Genomic DNA, 15609 nt, shown 5'->3' with positions numbered 1-15609 from the left:
CCTGAGATGTCATATACAACTCCTTCCCATTCCAATCCTGAGAACCTTTCTTTAGCATGAGATGTGATATCTCAATGCTTATACCAAATCTGAGACCCTTCCTATAGCATGAGATGTGATATCCAAGTCCATCCCATTCCAATCCTTAGACCCTTCCTACAGCATGCGATGTGATATCTCAATGATTCTAATACCAAACCAGAGACTCTTCCTATAACATGAGATGGGATATCCAACTCCTTCCCATTCCAATCCTGAGCCGCTTCCGATAGCAGAGATGTGATATCTCAATGCTTATACCAAACCTGAGACCCTTCCTATAACATGAGATGTGATATCCAACTCCTTCCCGTTCCAAACCTGAGACACTAACTATAGCATATGTGATATCCAACTGCTTCCCATTCCAAACATGAGACCCATCCTATAGCAAGAAAGTAATATTCAACTCCTACCCATTCCAATCCTGAGACCCTTCCTATAGCAAGAGATGTGATATCCAAATCCTTCCCATTCCAATCCTGAGACCCTTCCTATAACATGAGATGTGATACCCAACTCCTTCCCATTCAAATCCTGAGACCCTTCCTATAGCATGAGAAGGGATATCCAACTCCTTCCCAATCCAATCCTGAGACCCTTCCGATAGCAGAGACGTGATATCTCAATGCTTCTACCAAACCTGAGACCCTTCCTTTAGCATGAGATGTGATATCCAAATCCTTCACATTCTAATCCTGAGACCCTTCCTATAGCATGAGATATGATATCTCAATGCTTCTAATACCAAACCTGAGATCCTTCCTATAACATGAGATGTGATATCCAATTCCTTCCCATTCCAAACCTGAGACCCTTCCTATTGGATGAGATGTGATATCCAACTCCTTCCCATTCCAACCCTGAGACCCTTCCTATAGCATGAGATGTGATGTCTCAATGCTTCTAATACCAAACCTGAGATCCTTCCTATAACATGAGATGTGATATCCAACTCCTTCCATTCCAATCCTGAGACCCGTCCTATAGCATGAGATGTGATATCTCAATGCTTATACCAAACCTGAGACCCTTCCTATAGCATGGGATGTGATATCCAACTACTTCCCATTCCAATCCTGAGACCCTTCCTATAGCATGAGATGTGATATCTCAATGCTTCTAATACCAAACCTGAGATCCTTCCTCTAACATGAAATGTGATATCCAACTCCTTCCCTTTCCAAACCTAAGAGCCTATCTATAGCATGAGATGTGATATCCAAGTCCTTCCCATTCCAATCCTTAGACCCTTCCTACAGCATGCAATATGATATCTCAATGATTCTAATAACAAACCTGAGACCCGTCCTATAGCATGAGATGTGATATCAAACTCCTTCCCATTCCAATCCTGAGACCCTTCCTATAGCTTGAGGTGTGATATCCAACTCCTTCCCATTCCAATTCTGAGACCCTTCTTATACCATGAGACTTGATATCTCAATGCTTCTAATACCAAACCTGAGACCCGTCCTATAACATGAGATGTGATATCCAAATCCTTCCCCTTCCAAACCTTAGACCCTTCCTTTATCATGAGATGTGGTATCCAACTCCTTCCCATTCCAATCCTGAGACCCTTCCGATATCATGAGATTTGGTATCTCAATGCTTCTAATATCAAACTTGAGACCCTCCCTATAGCATGAGATGTTACATCCAAGTCCTTCCCATTCCAATCCTGAGACCCTTCCTATAGCATGAGATGTGATATCTCTATGCTTCTAATACCAAACCTGAGACCCTTCCTATAAGATGAGATGGGATATCCAACTCCTTCCCATTGCAATCCTGAGACCCTTCCGATAGCAGAGATGTGATATCTCAATGCTTATACCAAACCTGAGACCCTTCCTATGGCCTGAGATGTCATATACAACTCCTTCCCATTCCAATCCTGAGACCCTTCCTTTAGCATGAGATGTGATATCTCAATGCTTATACCAAATCTGAGACCCTTCCTATAGCATGAGATGTGATATCCAAATCCTTCCCATTCTAATCCTGAGACCCTTCCTATAGCATGAGATGTGATATCTCAATGCTTATACCAAACCTGAGAGCCTACCTATAGCATGAGATGTGATATCCAAGTCCATCCCATTCCAATCCTTAGACCCTTCCTACAGCATGCGATGTGATATCTCAATGATTCTAATACCAAACCTGAGACCCTTCCTATAACATGAGATGTGATATCCAACTCCTTCCCGTTCCAAACCTGAGACACTAACTATAGCATATGTGATATCCAACTCCTTCCCATTCCAAACATGAGACCCTTCCTATAGCAAGAAAGTAATATCCAACTCCTACCCATTCCAATCCTGAGACACTTCCTATAGCAAGAGATGTGATATCCAAATCCTTCCCATTCCAATCCTGAGACCCTTCCTATAACATGAGATGTGATATCCAACTCCTTCCCATTCCAACCTGAGACACTTCCTATAGCATGAGAAGGGATATCCAACTCCTTCCCAATCCAATCCTGAGACCCTTCCGATAGCAGAGATGTGATATCTCAATGCGTATACCAAACCTGAGACCCTTCCTATGGCATGAGATGTGATATCCAACTCCTTGCCATTCAAATCCTGAGACCCTTCCTATAGCATGAGAAGGGATATCCAACTCCTTCCCAATCCAATCCTGAGACCCTTCCGATAGCAGAGACGTGATATCTCAATGCTTCTACCAAACCTGAGACCCTTCCTTTAGCATGAGATGTGATATCCAAATCCTTCACATTCCAATCCTGAGACCCTTCCTATAGCATGAGATGTGATATCTCAATGCTTCTAATACCAAACCTGAGATCCTTCCTATAACATGAGATGTGATATCCAATTCCTTCCCATTCCAAACCTGAGACCCTTCCTATTGGATGAGATGTGATATCCAACTCCTTCCCATTCCAACCCTGAGACCCTTCCTATAGCATGAGATGTGATGTCTCAATGCTTCTAATACCAAACCTGAGATCCTTCCTATAACATGACATGTGATATCCAACTCCTTCCATTCCAATCCTGAGACCCGTCCTATAGCATGAGATGTGATATCTCAATGCTTATACCAAACCTGAGACCCTTCCTATAGCATGAGATGTGATATCCAACTACTTCCCATTCCAATCCTGAGACCCTTCCTATAGCATGAGATGTGATATCTCAATGCTTCTAATACCAAACCTGAGATCCTTCCTCTAACATGAAATGTGATATCCAACTCCTTCCCTTTCCAAACCTAAGAGCCTATCTATAGCATGAGATGTGATATCCAAGTCCTTCCCATTCCAACCCTTAGACCCTTCATACAGCATGCAATATGATATCTCAATGATTCTAATAACAAACCTGAGACCCGTCCTATAACATGAGATGGGATATCCAACTCCTTCCCATTCCAATCCTGAGACACTTCCGATAGCAGAGATGTGATATCTCAATGCTTATACCAAACCTGAGATGTGATATACAAATCCTTCCCGTTCCAAACCTGAGACCCTTCCTTTAGCATGAGATGTGATATCCAGCTCCTTCCCATTCCAATCCTGAGACCCTTCCTATAGCATGAGATGTGATATCTCAATGCTTCTAATACCAAACCTGAGATCCTTCCTCTAACATGAAATGTGATATCCAACTCCTTCCCGTTCCAAACCTGAGACACTAACTATAGCATATGTGATATCCAACTCCTTCCCATTCCAAACATGAGACCCTTCCTATAGCAAGAAAGTAATATCCAACTCCTACCCATTCCAATCCTGAGACCCTTCCTATAGCAAGAGATGTGATATCCAAATCCTTCCCATTCCAATCCTGAGACCCTTCCTATAACATGTGATGTGATATCCAACTCCTTCCCATTCCAACCTGAGACACTTCCTATAGCATGAGAAGGGATATCCAACTCCTTCCCAATCCAATCCTGAGACCCTTCCGATAGCAGAGATGTGATATCTCATTGCTTATACCAAACCTGAGACCCTTCCTATAGCATGAGAAGGGATATCCAACTCCTTCCCAATCCAATCCTGAGACCCTTCCGATAGCAGAGACGTGATATCTCAATGCTTCTACCAAACCTGAGACCCTTCCTTTAGCATGAGATGTGATATCCAAATCCTTCACATTCCAATCCTGAGACCCTTCCTATTGGATGAGATGTGATATCCAACTCCTTCCCATTCCAACCCTGAGACCCTTCCTATAGCATGAGATGTGATGTCTCAATGCTTCTAATACCAAACCTGAGATCCTTCCTATAACATGAGATGTGATATCCAACTCCTTCCATTCCAATCCTGAGACCCGTCCTATAGCATGAGATGTGATATCTCAATGCTTATACCAAACCTGAGACCCTTCCTATAGCATGAGATGTGATATCCAACTACTTCCCATTCCAATCCTGAGACCCTTCCTATAGCATGAGATGTGATATCTCAATGCTTCTAATACCAAACCTGAGATCCTTCCTCTAACATGAAATGTGATATCCAACTCCTTCCCTTTCCAAACCTAAGAGCCTATCTATAGCATGAGATGTGATATCCAAGTCCTTCCCATTCCAATCCTTAGACCCTTCCTACAGCATGCAATATGATATCTCAATGATTCTAATAACAAACCTGAGACCCGTCCTATAGCATGAGATATGATATCCAAGTCCTTCCCATTCCAATCCTGAGACCCTTCCTATTACATGAAATGTGATATCCAACTCCTTCCCATTCCAACCTGAGACCCTTCCTATAGCATGAGATGGGATATCCAACTTCTTCCAAATCCAATACTGATACCCTTCCGATAGCATGAGATGTGATATCCCAATGCTTCTACCAAACCTGAGACCCATACTATGGCATGAGATGTGATATCAAACTCCTTCCCATTCCAATCCTGAGACCCTTCCTATAGCTTGAGGTGTGATATCCAACTCCTTCCCATTCCAATTCTGAGACCCTTCTTATACCATGAGACTTGATATCTCAATGCTTCTAATACCAAACCTGAGACCCGTCCTATAACATGAGATGTGATATCCAAATCCTTCCCCTTCCAAACCTTAGACCCTTCCTTTATCATGAGATGTGGTATCCAACTCCTTCCCATTCCAATCCTGAGACCCTTCCGATATCATGAGATTTGGTATCTCAATGCTTCTAATATCAAACTTGAGACCCTTCCTATAGCATGAGATGTGACATCCAAGTCCTTCCCATTCCAATCCTGAGACCCTTCCTATAGCATGAGATGTGATATCTCTATGCTTCTAATACCAAACCTGAGACCCTTCCTATAAGATGAGATGGGATATCCAACTCCTTCCCATTGCAATCCTGAGACCCTTCCGATAGCAGAGATGTGATATCTCAATGCTTATACCAAACCTGAGACCCTTCCTATGGCCTGAGATGTCATATACAACTCCTTCCCATTCCAATCCTGAGACCCTTCCTTTAGCATGAGATGTGATATCTCAATGCTTATACCAAATCTGAGACCCTTCCTATAGCATGAGATGTGATATCCAAATCCTTCCCATTCCAATCCTGAGACCCGTCCTATAGCATGAGATGTGATATCTCAATGCTTATACCAAACCTGAGAGCCTACCTATAGCATGAGATGTGATATCCAAGTCCATCCCATTCCAATCCTTAGACCCTTCCTACAGGATGCGATGTGATATCTCAATGATTCTAATACCAAACCAGAGACTCTTCCTATAACATGAGATGGGATATCTGTTAAGACGGATTTCTGAACTCTGTCCTGGTGGCGCAGAGGTTCAGAAGGCCAACCTAATTACTTGGAACAGGGTAACCTCTGGACAAGCCAGACCAATCAAGGTAGCGATCGCGGCGGTCAAGACTAGGTCTCAAGAGGGGGGAGGGTGACTGAAAGCCCACAGTGAGCACACAAAGCAAGAGCGCTTACAAACTACTCCAAACAGTTGTTTATATCAAAAATAGATACACATTTATTATAAGGCCTTGAAACTAATAACCACAGTAAAAGCAGCAATATACAACGATATTAAACCAACACATACACTATCCACCCAATATATATACAGAATACACAGTTTCACAGCATTAGCAGCACGAAATATGTTATCCACCTGCAGGGGAAGGAAAACAGGCAGTGCGAACCAATGCGAGTGATATGTCCGCCTTCTGAGGCCCCTAACTGGATGGTAGTCCAATCCCTACGAAGAGTGGAGCCTAGCGCTCAAAAGTACCTGCACACGCCGGTGCCAATGGGCAGAAGGTGAAGCTCTTCGGAGGACGTTGAACAGCTCTGTAGGGAGCTCTAATGAAGGAGAACACGGTCCGCGACTCTAGCGCAGCCTCCACTGTGAGGCAGAAGCAGGGCGCGAGTACGGACAAGGGGTGCTGTATTCACAGCGGGGAAAAGCAAGGGGCACTGCAGGAGGGCGACCAGATCCTAGCTAATCTACTCACCGGTCCCCGAAGCAAGCAGGCCCGAGCTTCTCCTCGATAGATGCAGCTTCTGGCAGGTTCTGAAGAGCAGGGAACGTCTCGTCGTCGTGCAGAGTAAAAAGACGTCCCGATCGAAGAAACAAGCACAGTTTTGTCGCCACAGCAGGGCAACGGAACGGCCGGGTGTATTCAAGCCAAACGAGCACTGCTCACCTCTAGCTTAGGGTTGCTAAGCAAACGAAGCGTGTGAGCGTGCCCCGGACTCAGAATACCACCCAACCTGTCGGCGATTACAGAGCAGGCCTCCTTAGTAAGCTGGTCAGTCAACTGGATGGCCCAGAGACACTTCCGAAGGCTTACAGCAGGAGTTGATGAAGGTGCCGGGAATAGCTGGTCCTGCTATTCCAATAGGTCGAAGCGCCAGTACAGGCCTTCTTGTTCGATCTTAGGTGGAAAGGGCTTCACCGGACGACAGCAATGAGGAGCAGAAGTTCTTCAGGGGGTCACCAGTGATTCCTCGGTCCAGCCTCGTGTTCGCAGGATACTTGGCTCCTGTATCCCTGGGTTCGTAAGAACTCAGGAGATCGACCTGGCAGTGGTGTTTCCAGCTCCCTCTTATCCACGGTTCCCTTCGCGCCAAAACGGAGGGGAGCCAATGGGAGATCCGCTCATCAACACACATACCATACGTGGACCAATCACGGACCACAGTGGTCCCAGGCATTCACACCACCCTAGACTCTCTGGCACCCAGGATGTGTATTGGGACCAGACAGCCCAGCCCACATCCTGGGGGCACTCAAACGACATGTAGAAGCCCGCGAAAGCAACCGTGTTTCGCGGGAAACTACATGCCCAAATAAGGAAGGCCCCGGGTCGCCTGACCTGGGGGAAGGTAAAGGGAGCAAGACGGACAGTGGACGAGACAAAGGAGCCTCGTGGTCCGGCCATTTTGTGTAGCCGGGCCACCCTTTTGTGTTCGCGGCAAAAACGTGCTCAGAACGGCAAAAGGAGCTCAAAATAAACCAAATGATCGCTGCCACCAGCCCAGTCCCTGAATGACTTGCACCGATCCAAAAACCATCCTACAAGAGTGTCTAGGGTCCGTAGAAGGCTAGAGACCCAAGAGAGCTGTAACTTAGCTTACAGTGCCCTCTTGTGTCGTGTTGCACTAAAATGGCGACACGATAAAAGAAACTACGGGAAACAGCGTTCCCCGGTACTGACTGTCTTAAGGGCATGTCAGTTTCCCCGTAAGAAAGGAGCGAAAGCCCAGAGGAGTACAGCAGAAGGCTGCACTTCTCTGGCAAAGTCAAGAAAACAGGTTGAAAACAATAGCAAAAAGTTTAGGGGTTGCCACATGGAAGGAAAGTTCCCTACAATAACGAAATCTTTCCTAACACTCGCCCCTCCCAGACTATGGACAGGGGGAACTAATCCACCCCTGGATGAGTCTCTTGTTCAGGTCGGTAAAACATTCTGGACAACCCATCAGCATTGCTATGTTGGACACCTGGCCTATGCTCAATAGTGAAGTCGAAGCCTTGTAGACTTATGGACCACCTAAGCAACTTTGGATTCTCCCCCTTCATGTTCATTAGCCACTTTAACGGCTTATGGTCAGTCTGCACAGTGAAGTGGGTCCCATAGAGGTAGGGCCGCAGCTTCCTTAGGGCCCACACAACAGAGAAACATTCTTTCTCTACCGTGGACCATCTGAGCTCTCTGTCCTTAAGCTGGCGACTAATAAAACCGATAGGGTGTTCCTTACCCTTCTCATCTACTTGTGATAGTACAGCTCCTATCCCAGTGTCAGAGGCATCCGTCTGCACGATAAAAGGTCTTTGATAATCAGGGGCCCTGAGCACAGGGGCCTGGCACAAGGAGTCTTTCAAGCCATTGAAGGCCTTCTCACACTCGTCAGTCCAAGTTACCTTCTTGGGTTTCTTCGGAGTTGTGAGGGCAGTCAGAGGAGCAGCTATGGTGCCATAGTCTGCCATAAAATTGCGGTAATAACCCGTGAGTCCTAAGAAGGCTCTCACTTGGGTTTGTGTAGTGGGGGTAGGCCAGTCTTGTACTGCTTGTACTTTACTGGGGAGAGGCTGTATCCTTCCTCCACCTACTTCATGCCCAAGGTAAACCACTGAGCCTTGTCCCATCTGGCATTTACTCGCCTTTATGGTCAAGTGGGCTTTCTGAAGAGCCTGGAGCACAATCCCGAGGTGTTTCACATGGTCTTCCCAGGTGGCACTGAAAACTGCTATATCGTCCAGATATGCAAGACAGAATTCGTCCAACCCATTCAACACATGATTCACAAGCCTCTGGAAAGTGGCAGGTGCATTCTTCAATCCGAACGGCATTACCCGGAATTGGTAAAGCCCGTCGGGAGTTGAAAATGCTGTCTTCTCCTTGGCATGTTCTGCTAAAGCTATTTGCCAATAGCCCGCAGTCAGGTCAAACGTGCTGAGGTACTTGGAGGCACCCAAGGTATCCACCAGCTCGTCAGTTCGAGGCAAGGGGTGAGCGTCTGTCTTGGTGACAGCATTCAGAGCCCTGTAATCCACGCAGAACCTCAATTCAGAAGTGCCTGCTTTTGGAACCAGAACCACAGGACTGGACCAAGGACTACTAGAGGGTTCAATCACCCCAAGGTCTAACATCTTGTTGACCTCGGTCTTAATATAAGACCGTACTTTATCCGACATCCTGTATCCCCTACTTTTGGTAGGTACACTGTCTCCTGTGTCAATGTTATGTTTGCACCAAGGTGTCAAACCAGGCGACTGTGAAAACAGGGGGGAAAACTGCCTAAGCAAACTTTTCACCTCAGCCTGCTGATCAGAAGTCAGGTGAGGGGCCACTCGGACACCCTCAACGGAGCTATCTGAAGGACCGCTTTGGAACAGGTCGGGAAGAGGTTCTGACTCCTCTTCCTCAACGTCTGACGCCAGTAGCAGTGCTGCGATTTCGACTCTTGGGACGAAAGCCTTCAGCCTATTTACGTGGAACACTTTTGGAGCCTGTCCAGGCCTTCCAAGGTCCACTAAATAGTTCACCTCACCCAGGGGCTCCACCACTGTGTAAGGGCCTGACCATTTGTCCTGTAAAGCGCGAGGCCTTATAGGGTTCATGATCAGGACTTGCTGACCAGGGGTAAAGTGAATTAAGGAAGCTTTCTGGTCGTACCAATGTTTCACCAGCGCTTGTCCTGCCTTCAACTTTTCACTAGCCAAGCCCATCAGGAGTACCATCCGTTTTCTGAGCCCTAGCACATAGTCAACTACATTGGTAGTAACAGGGGGAGTGGGCATCTCCCATCCCTCTTTGACGATGGCTAAGGGTCCCCGTACGGGATGACCGAACAGAAGTTCGAAGGGGCTGAAGCCAACACCCTCCTGTGGTACCTCTCTGTAGGCAAACAACAAGCATGGTAAAAGAAGGTCCCATTTCCTCCTCTGGGGCTCCTCCAGAGCCCCAATCATGCTCTTTAGCGTTCTGTTGAAACGCTCCACCAGACCATTGGTCTGGGGGTGGTATGCAGAAGAGAACTTGTAGGTGACCCCACATTCTTTCCACATAGCCTGCATATACTTCGACATAAAGTTGCTGCCACGATCTGACACAACTTCTTTAGGGAAGCCAACCCTAGTAAATATGCCGAGTAACGCTTTTGCAACTGACTTGGCAGTTACAGTCTTTAATGGGATGGCCTCAGGATACCTGGTTGCATGGTCGACCAGCACCAGGATAAACCTATTGCCTGAGGATGTTTGCGGGTCAAGGGGACCAACGATGTCGATCCCTACCCTTTCAAATGGTACCCCCACAACTGGGAGCGGTACCAACGGAGCTTGGATTGTCGCGCCAACCTTACCAGACAACTGGCAGGAGGCACAACTCCTGCAGTGACTTTCTACTTGCACCCCCATCTTGGGCCAGTAGAAGTGCATAGATAACCTTTGCTTGGTCCTCTTCATTCCAAGGTGACCAGCAAGGGGAACTTCATGCGCCAACTGCAGGAGGAAGGGTCTAACAGAAAGGGGAACCACCAACCTCCTATGGTCTCCTTCTGTAGACTCTGTGGGCTCACTGTACAGGAGTCCACCTTCCCAATAAATCCGATGCTTCCCAGGAGGTTCACCCTCAAGCTGGGAGCAGGCCTGTCTCCTTAGGCCTTCCAGAGATGGGCACTCACGTTGGCCCTTACTGAAGTCGTCCCTATCAGGACCTCCTTCAACTAACAAGTCTTTTAGTTCAGGATGGTCGTTGGGGTCGAACACTTCAGGCATCGCCACCTCCTCGTCAGGCTCGGGCGATTGACCAACTCCCTCCACCGCAGTGGTAGGCGAGTTCGGGGGAATATTCTCTTTCCCCCGTCGGGACTTGTTGACTCCTTTCGCCTTGGGTTTCCCCTTCGGCTGGGGCGGCGTATTGGACTTGGCCAATGCTGCCCGTGCTTGAGACCGTGTGTAGGGTCTTTCGGCAGTGTCTCCTACGAGCCCTAGAGCTCTGAGATCATTGCCCAACAAGACCTTTCCCGGGACGTTTCTCTGAATGCTCACTGGAATCCTAACTGCTGTACCATTTAAAGTTAGATTAACAGGGATCACGGGAAACATACGGAGGGGGCCGTCAGCCAACTTAGTGGGCATCAGAGTAGCTCTGGCAACTTCCTCTGAGTCTACCAAGGTAGAATCCACTACAGTTCGACTGCACCCACTATCCCTAAGAGCTGGAGTATCCACTCCATTGATCAGCACACTGTCTTTAAAGTAGTGCTTGGTATTATCCGGAATCCTAGCATACGCCTCTGCGACTTTAGGCTCCCAGGAACCCAGGGACACTAAAACTACCTCAGCCTCTATTCCGCTGGGAAATGAGTCTGAGGAGAAGGATGCTCCTGTAATCTCTTCTTCCTCGTAGGAGGAGAAGGCCAGATTAGCGGAGTGGACCCCCAAAGGTCTAACCTTACAACGGGGATCCCCCTTCACATGGTCAGTTGCTCCACAAGAAAAACAAGCCCCATTGGGTCTGTTTACGTAGGGAGGCTTATTATAACCAGAGTTCTGTTTCGGAGGCGAACCTCCACTACCCTGTGAGTTCTCGGATGGCTTACCCTTATTTTTCTTTTTGTGGCCCTTATGGGAAGAAGATTTAGCAGATTCCCCACCCTCCACATCTTTGGACTTTTTCCCTTCCTCCTGCTTACCAGGATGAGTTTTGTCCTTATGGGACACTCGATGTGACACCCATAAATCTGCTGCAATGGCCAGCTTCTTAGGATCTATCTCCTTCGAATCGGCCAAATGCTGCTTAAGCTCCGGGGAAGAAGAAGCAAAAATGTGTTCCAGCATGACCAGATTGATCATGCCTTCGAAGGTAGAAACCTTATAACCTTCAACCCAGCCAGTCAAGTTTTTCAGGGACTCAGCTACATACGACACCCAAGTACCACCTTCCTTTTTCTTATACTCTCTAAACCTTTTCAAATATTGGGTCGGAGTCTTCCCAAACTTTAAAATGAGAGTCTGCTTCAACATTGCAAAATCAGCGCGCTCAGCCTTCGACATTTCCATAATGGCACTGCAACCAGAATGGGGCAGTCTGCTGAGTAACCATGCAATCTTATCCGCATTATCAACCTCTTGAACCTCGCATGCATACTCAAACGCATTTAACCAGTCCATAATGTCATTTCGTTCCTCATACACACTGAGCAGATCTTTTGGAAACCGTGGATGAGAGGAAGCCCCAGAACCATGTCCAGGACCCTTGGACCCATTTGCGAACTGAAGCTTGGCCAGTTCCAACTGGTGATCCCTGTCTTTTTGTTTTTCTGCCTGGTCGATTTTCAGTTTGGCTATGCTGAATTCAAGCTCCTGCTGCCTAAACCGCAGCTCTTGCTTCTTGAATTCAAGCATAGCCTCCCCATCAACACTGGCAGAGGAAACGTTAGACATTACATCCTCCCTGTCCTCGTGGTCGTGATGGATCAGTGCAGCGGCAGAACCGTCGGTTCTGCCAGTGAGAGCAGCCCCACCACCTTCTGCACTGTCCTCGGAAGTTATAGCGTCAAGCTGCGCTTCTTGCCACGCCACGATTCTCTGGATCATTTCCAATTTAGTGCCTTGAGAGGAAACCCCTCTCTCCGCACACATCTTCTTCAATGTTTCAGATTTCGAAGCATTTAAGGTTAATAAAGTATTCGTTTCCATACTGTCGATAGGACTATGGCCTTTTTAACGTTATATTCAATACTTTACTGCGTGTCCTGGTTGGAATAACCTGAAAACGCCTTAGCTCGTGCGCAACACTGGATACCTTCAGTCGTATCCCACCGCTGTACACCAATTTGTTAAGACGGATTTCTGAACTCTGTCCTGGTGGCGCAGAGGTTCAGAAGGCCAACCTAATTACTTGGAACAGGGTAACCTCTGGACAAGCCAGACCAATCAAGGTAGCGATCGCGGCGGTCAAGACTAGGTCTCAAGAGGGGTGAGGGTGACTGAAAGCCCACAGTGAGCACACAAAGCAAGAGCGCTTACAAACTACTCCAAACAGTTGTTTATATCAAAAATAGATACACATTTATTATAAGGCCTTGAAACTAATAACCACAGTAAAAGCAGCAATATACAACGATATTAAACCAACACATACACTATCCACCCAATATATATACAGAATACACAGTTTCACAGCATTAGCAGCACGAAATATGTTATCCACCTGCAGGGGAAGGAAAACAGGCAGTGCGAACCAATGCGAGTGATATGTCCGCCTTCTGAGGCCCCTAACTGGATGGTAGTCCAATCCCTACGAAGAGTGGAGCCTAGCGCTCAAAAGTACCTGCACACGCCGGTGCCAATGGGCAGAAGGTGAAGCTCTTCGGAGGACGTTGAACAGCTCTGTAGGGAGCTCTAATGAAGGAGAACACGGTCCGCGACTCTAGCGCAGCCTCCACTGTGAGGCAGAAGCAGGGCGCGAGTACGGACAAGGGGTGCTGTATTCACAGCGGGGAAAAGCAAGGGGCACTGCAGGAGGGCGACCAGATCCTAGCTAATCTACTCACCGGTCCCCGAAGCAAGCAGGCCCGAGCTTCTCCTCGATAGATGCAGCTTCTGGCAGGTTCTGAAGAGCAGGGAACGTCTCGTCGTCGTGCAGAGTAAAAAGACGTCCCGATCGAAGAAACAAGCACAGTTTTGTCGCCACAGCAGGGCAACGGAACGGCCGGGTGTATTCAAGCCAAACGAGCACTGCTCACCTCTAGCTTAGGGTTGCTAAGCAAACGAAGCGTGTGAGCGTGCCCCGGACTCAGAATACCACCCAACCTGTCGGCGATTACAGAGCAGGCCTCCTTAGTAAGCTGGTCAGTCAACTGGATGGCCCAGAGACACTTCCGAAGGCTTACAGCAGGAGTTGATGAAGGTGCCGGGAATAGCTGGTCCTGCTATTCCAATAGGTCGAAGCGCCAGTACAGGCCTTCTTGTTCGATCTTAGGTGGAAAGGGCTTCACCGGACGACAGCAATGAGGAGCAGAAGTTCTTCAGGGGGTCACCAGTGATTCCTCGGTCCAGCCTCGTGTTCGCAGGATACTTGGCTCCTGTATCCCTGGGTTCGTAAGAACTCAGGAGATCGACCTGGCAGTGGTGTTTCCAGCTCCCTCTTATCCACGGTTCCCTTCGCGCCAAAACGGAGGGGAGCCAATGGGAGATCCGCTCATCAACACACATACCATACGTGGACCAATCACGGACCACAGTGGTCCCAGGCATTCACACCACCCTAGACTCTCTGGCACCCAGGATGTGTATTGGGACCAGACAGCCCAGCCCACATCCTGGGGGCACTCAAACGACATGTAGAAGCCCGCGAAAGCAACCGTGTTTCGCGGGAAACTACATGCCCAAATAAGGAAGGCCCCGGGTCGCCTGACCTGGGGGAAGGTAAAGGGAGCAAGACGGACAGTGGACGAGACAAAGGAGCCTCGTGGTCCGGCCATTTTGTGTAGCCGGGCCACCCTTTTGTGTTCGCGGCAAAAACGTGCTCAGAACGGCAAAAGGAGCTCAAAATAAACCAAATGATCGCTGCCACCAGCCCAGTCCCTGAATGACTTGCACCGATCCAAAAACCATCCTACAAGAGTGTCTAGGGTCCGTAGAAGGCTAGAGACCCAAGAGAGCTGTAACTTAGCTTACAGTGCCCTCTTGTGTCGTGTTGCACTAAAATGGCGACACGATAAAAGAAACTACGGGAAACAGCGTTCCCCGGTACTGACTGTCTTAAGGGCATGTCAGTTTCCCCGTAAGAAAGGAGCGAAAGCCCAGAGGAGTACAGCAGAAGGCTGCACTTCTCTGGCAAAGTCAAGAAAACAGGTTGAAAACAATAGCAAAAAGTTTAGGGGTTGCCACATGGAAGGAAAGTTCCCTACAATAACGAAATCTTTCCTAACAATATCCAACTCCTTCCCATTCCATTCCTGAGACCCTTCTGATAGCATGAGATGTGATATCTCAATGCCTCTAATACCAAACCTGAGATCCTACCTCTAACATGAAATGTGATATCCAACTCTTTCCCCTTCCAAACCTGAGAGCCTTCCTATAGCATGAGATGTGATATCCAAGTCCTTCCCATTCCAATCCTGAGTCCCTTCCTATAGCTTGAGATGTGATATCCAACTCCTTCCCATTCCAATTCTGAGACCCTTCCTATACTCTGAGACTTGATATCTCAATGCTTCTAATACCAAACCTGAGACCCGTAATATAACATGAGATGTGATATCCAACTCCTTCCCATTCCAATCCTGAGACCCTTCTGATAGCATGAGATGTGATATCTCAATGCTTCTAATACCAAACCTGAGATCCTTCCGATAGCATGAGATGTGATATCTCAATGCTTCTAATACCAAACCTGAGATCCTTCCTATAACATGAGATGTGATATCCAAATCCTTCCCCATCCAAACCTGAGACCCTCCCTTTAGCATGAGATGTGATATCCAACTCCTTCCCATTCCATTCCTGAGACCCTTCTGATAGCATGAGATGTGATATCTCAATGCCTCTAATACCAAACCTGAGATCCTACCTCTAACATGA

Source organism: Ambystoma mexicanum, chromosome 12 (assembly GCF_040938575.1).
Source record: "Ambystoma mexicanum isolate Mex_15411 chromosome 12, UKY_AmexF1_1, whole genome shotgun sequence".
NCBI classification, from domain to species: domain Eukaryota; kingdom Metazoa; phylum Chordata; class Amphibia; order Caudata; family Ambystomatidae; genus Ambystoma; species Ambystoma mexicanum.
The sequence above is the reverse complement of the archived record's forward strand: the minus strand, read 5'-3'. Positions refer to the sequence as shown.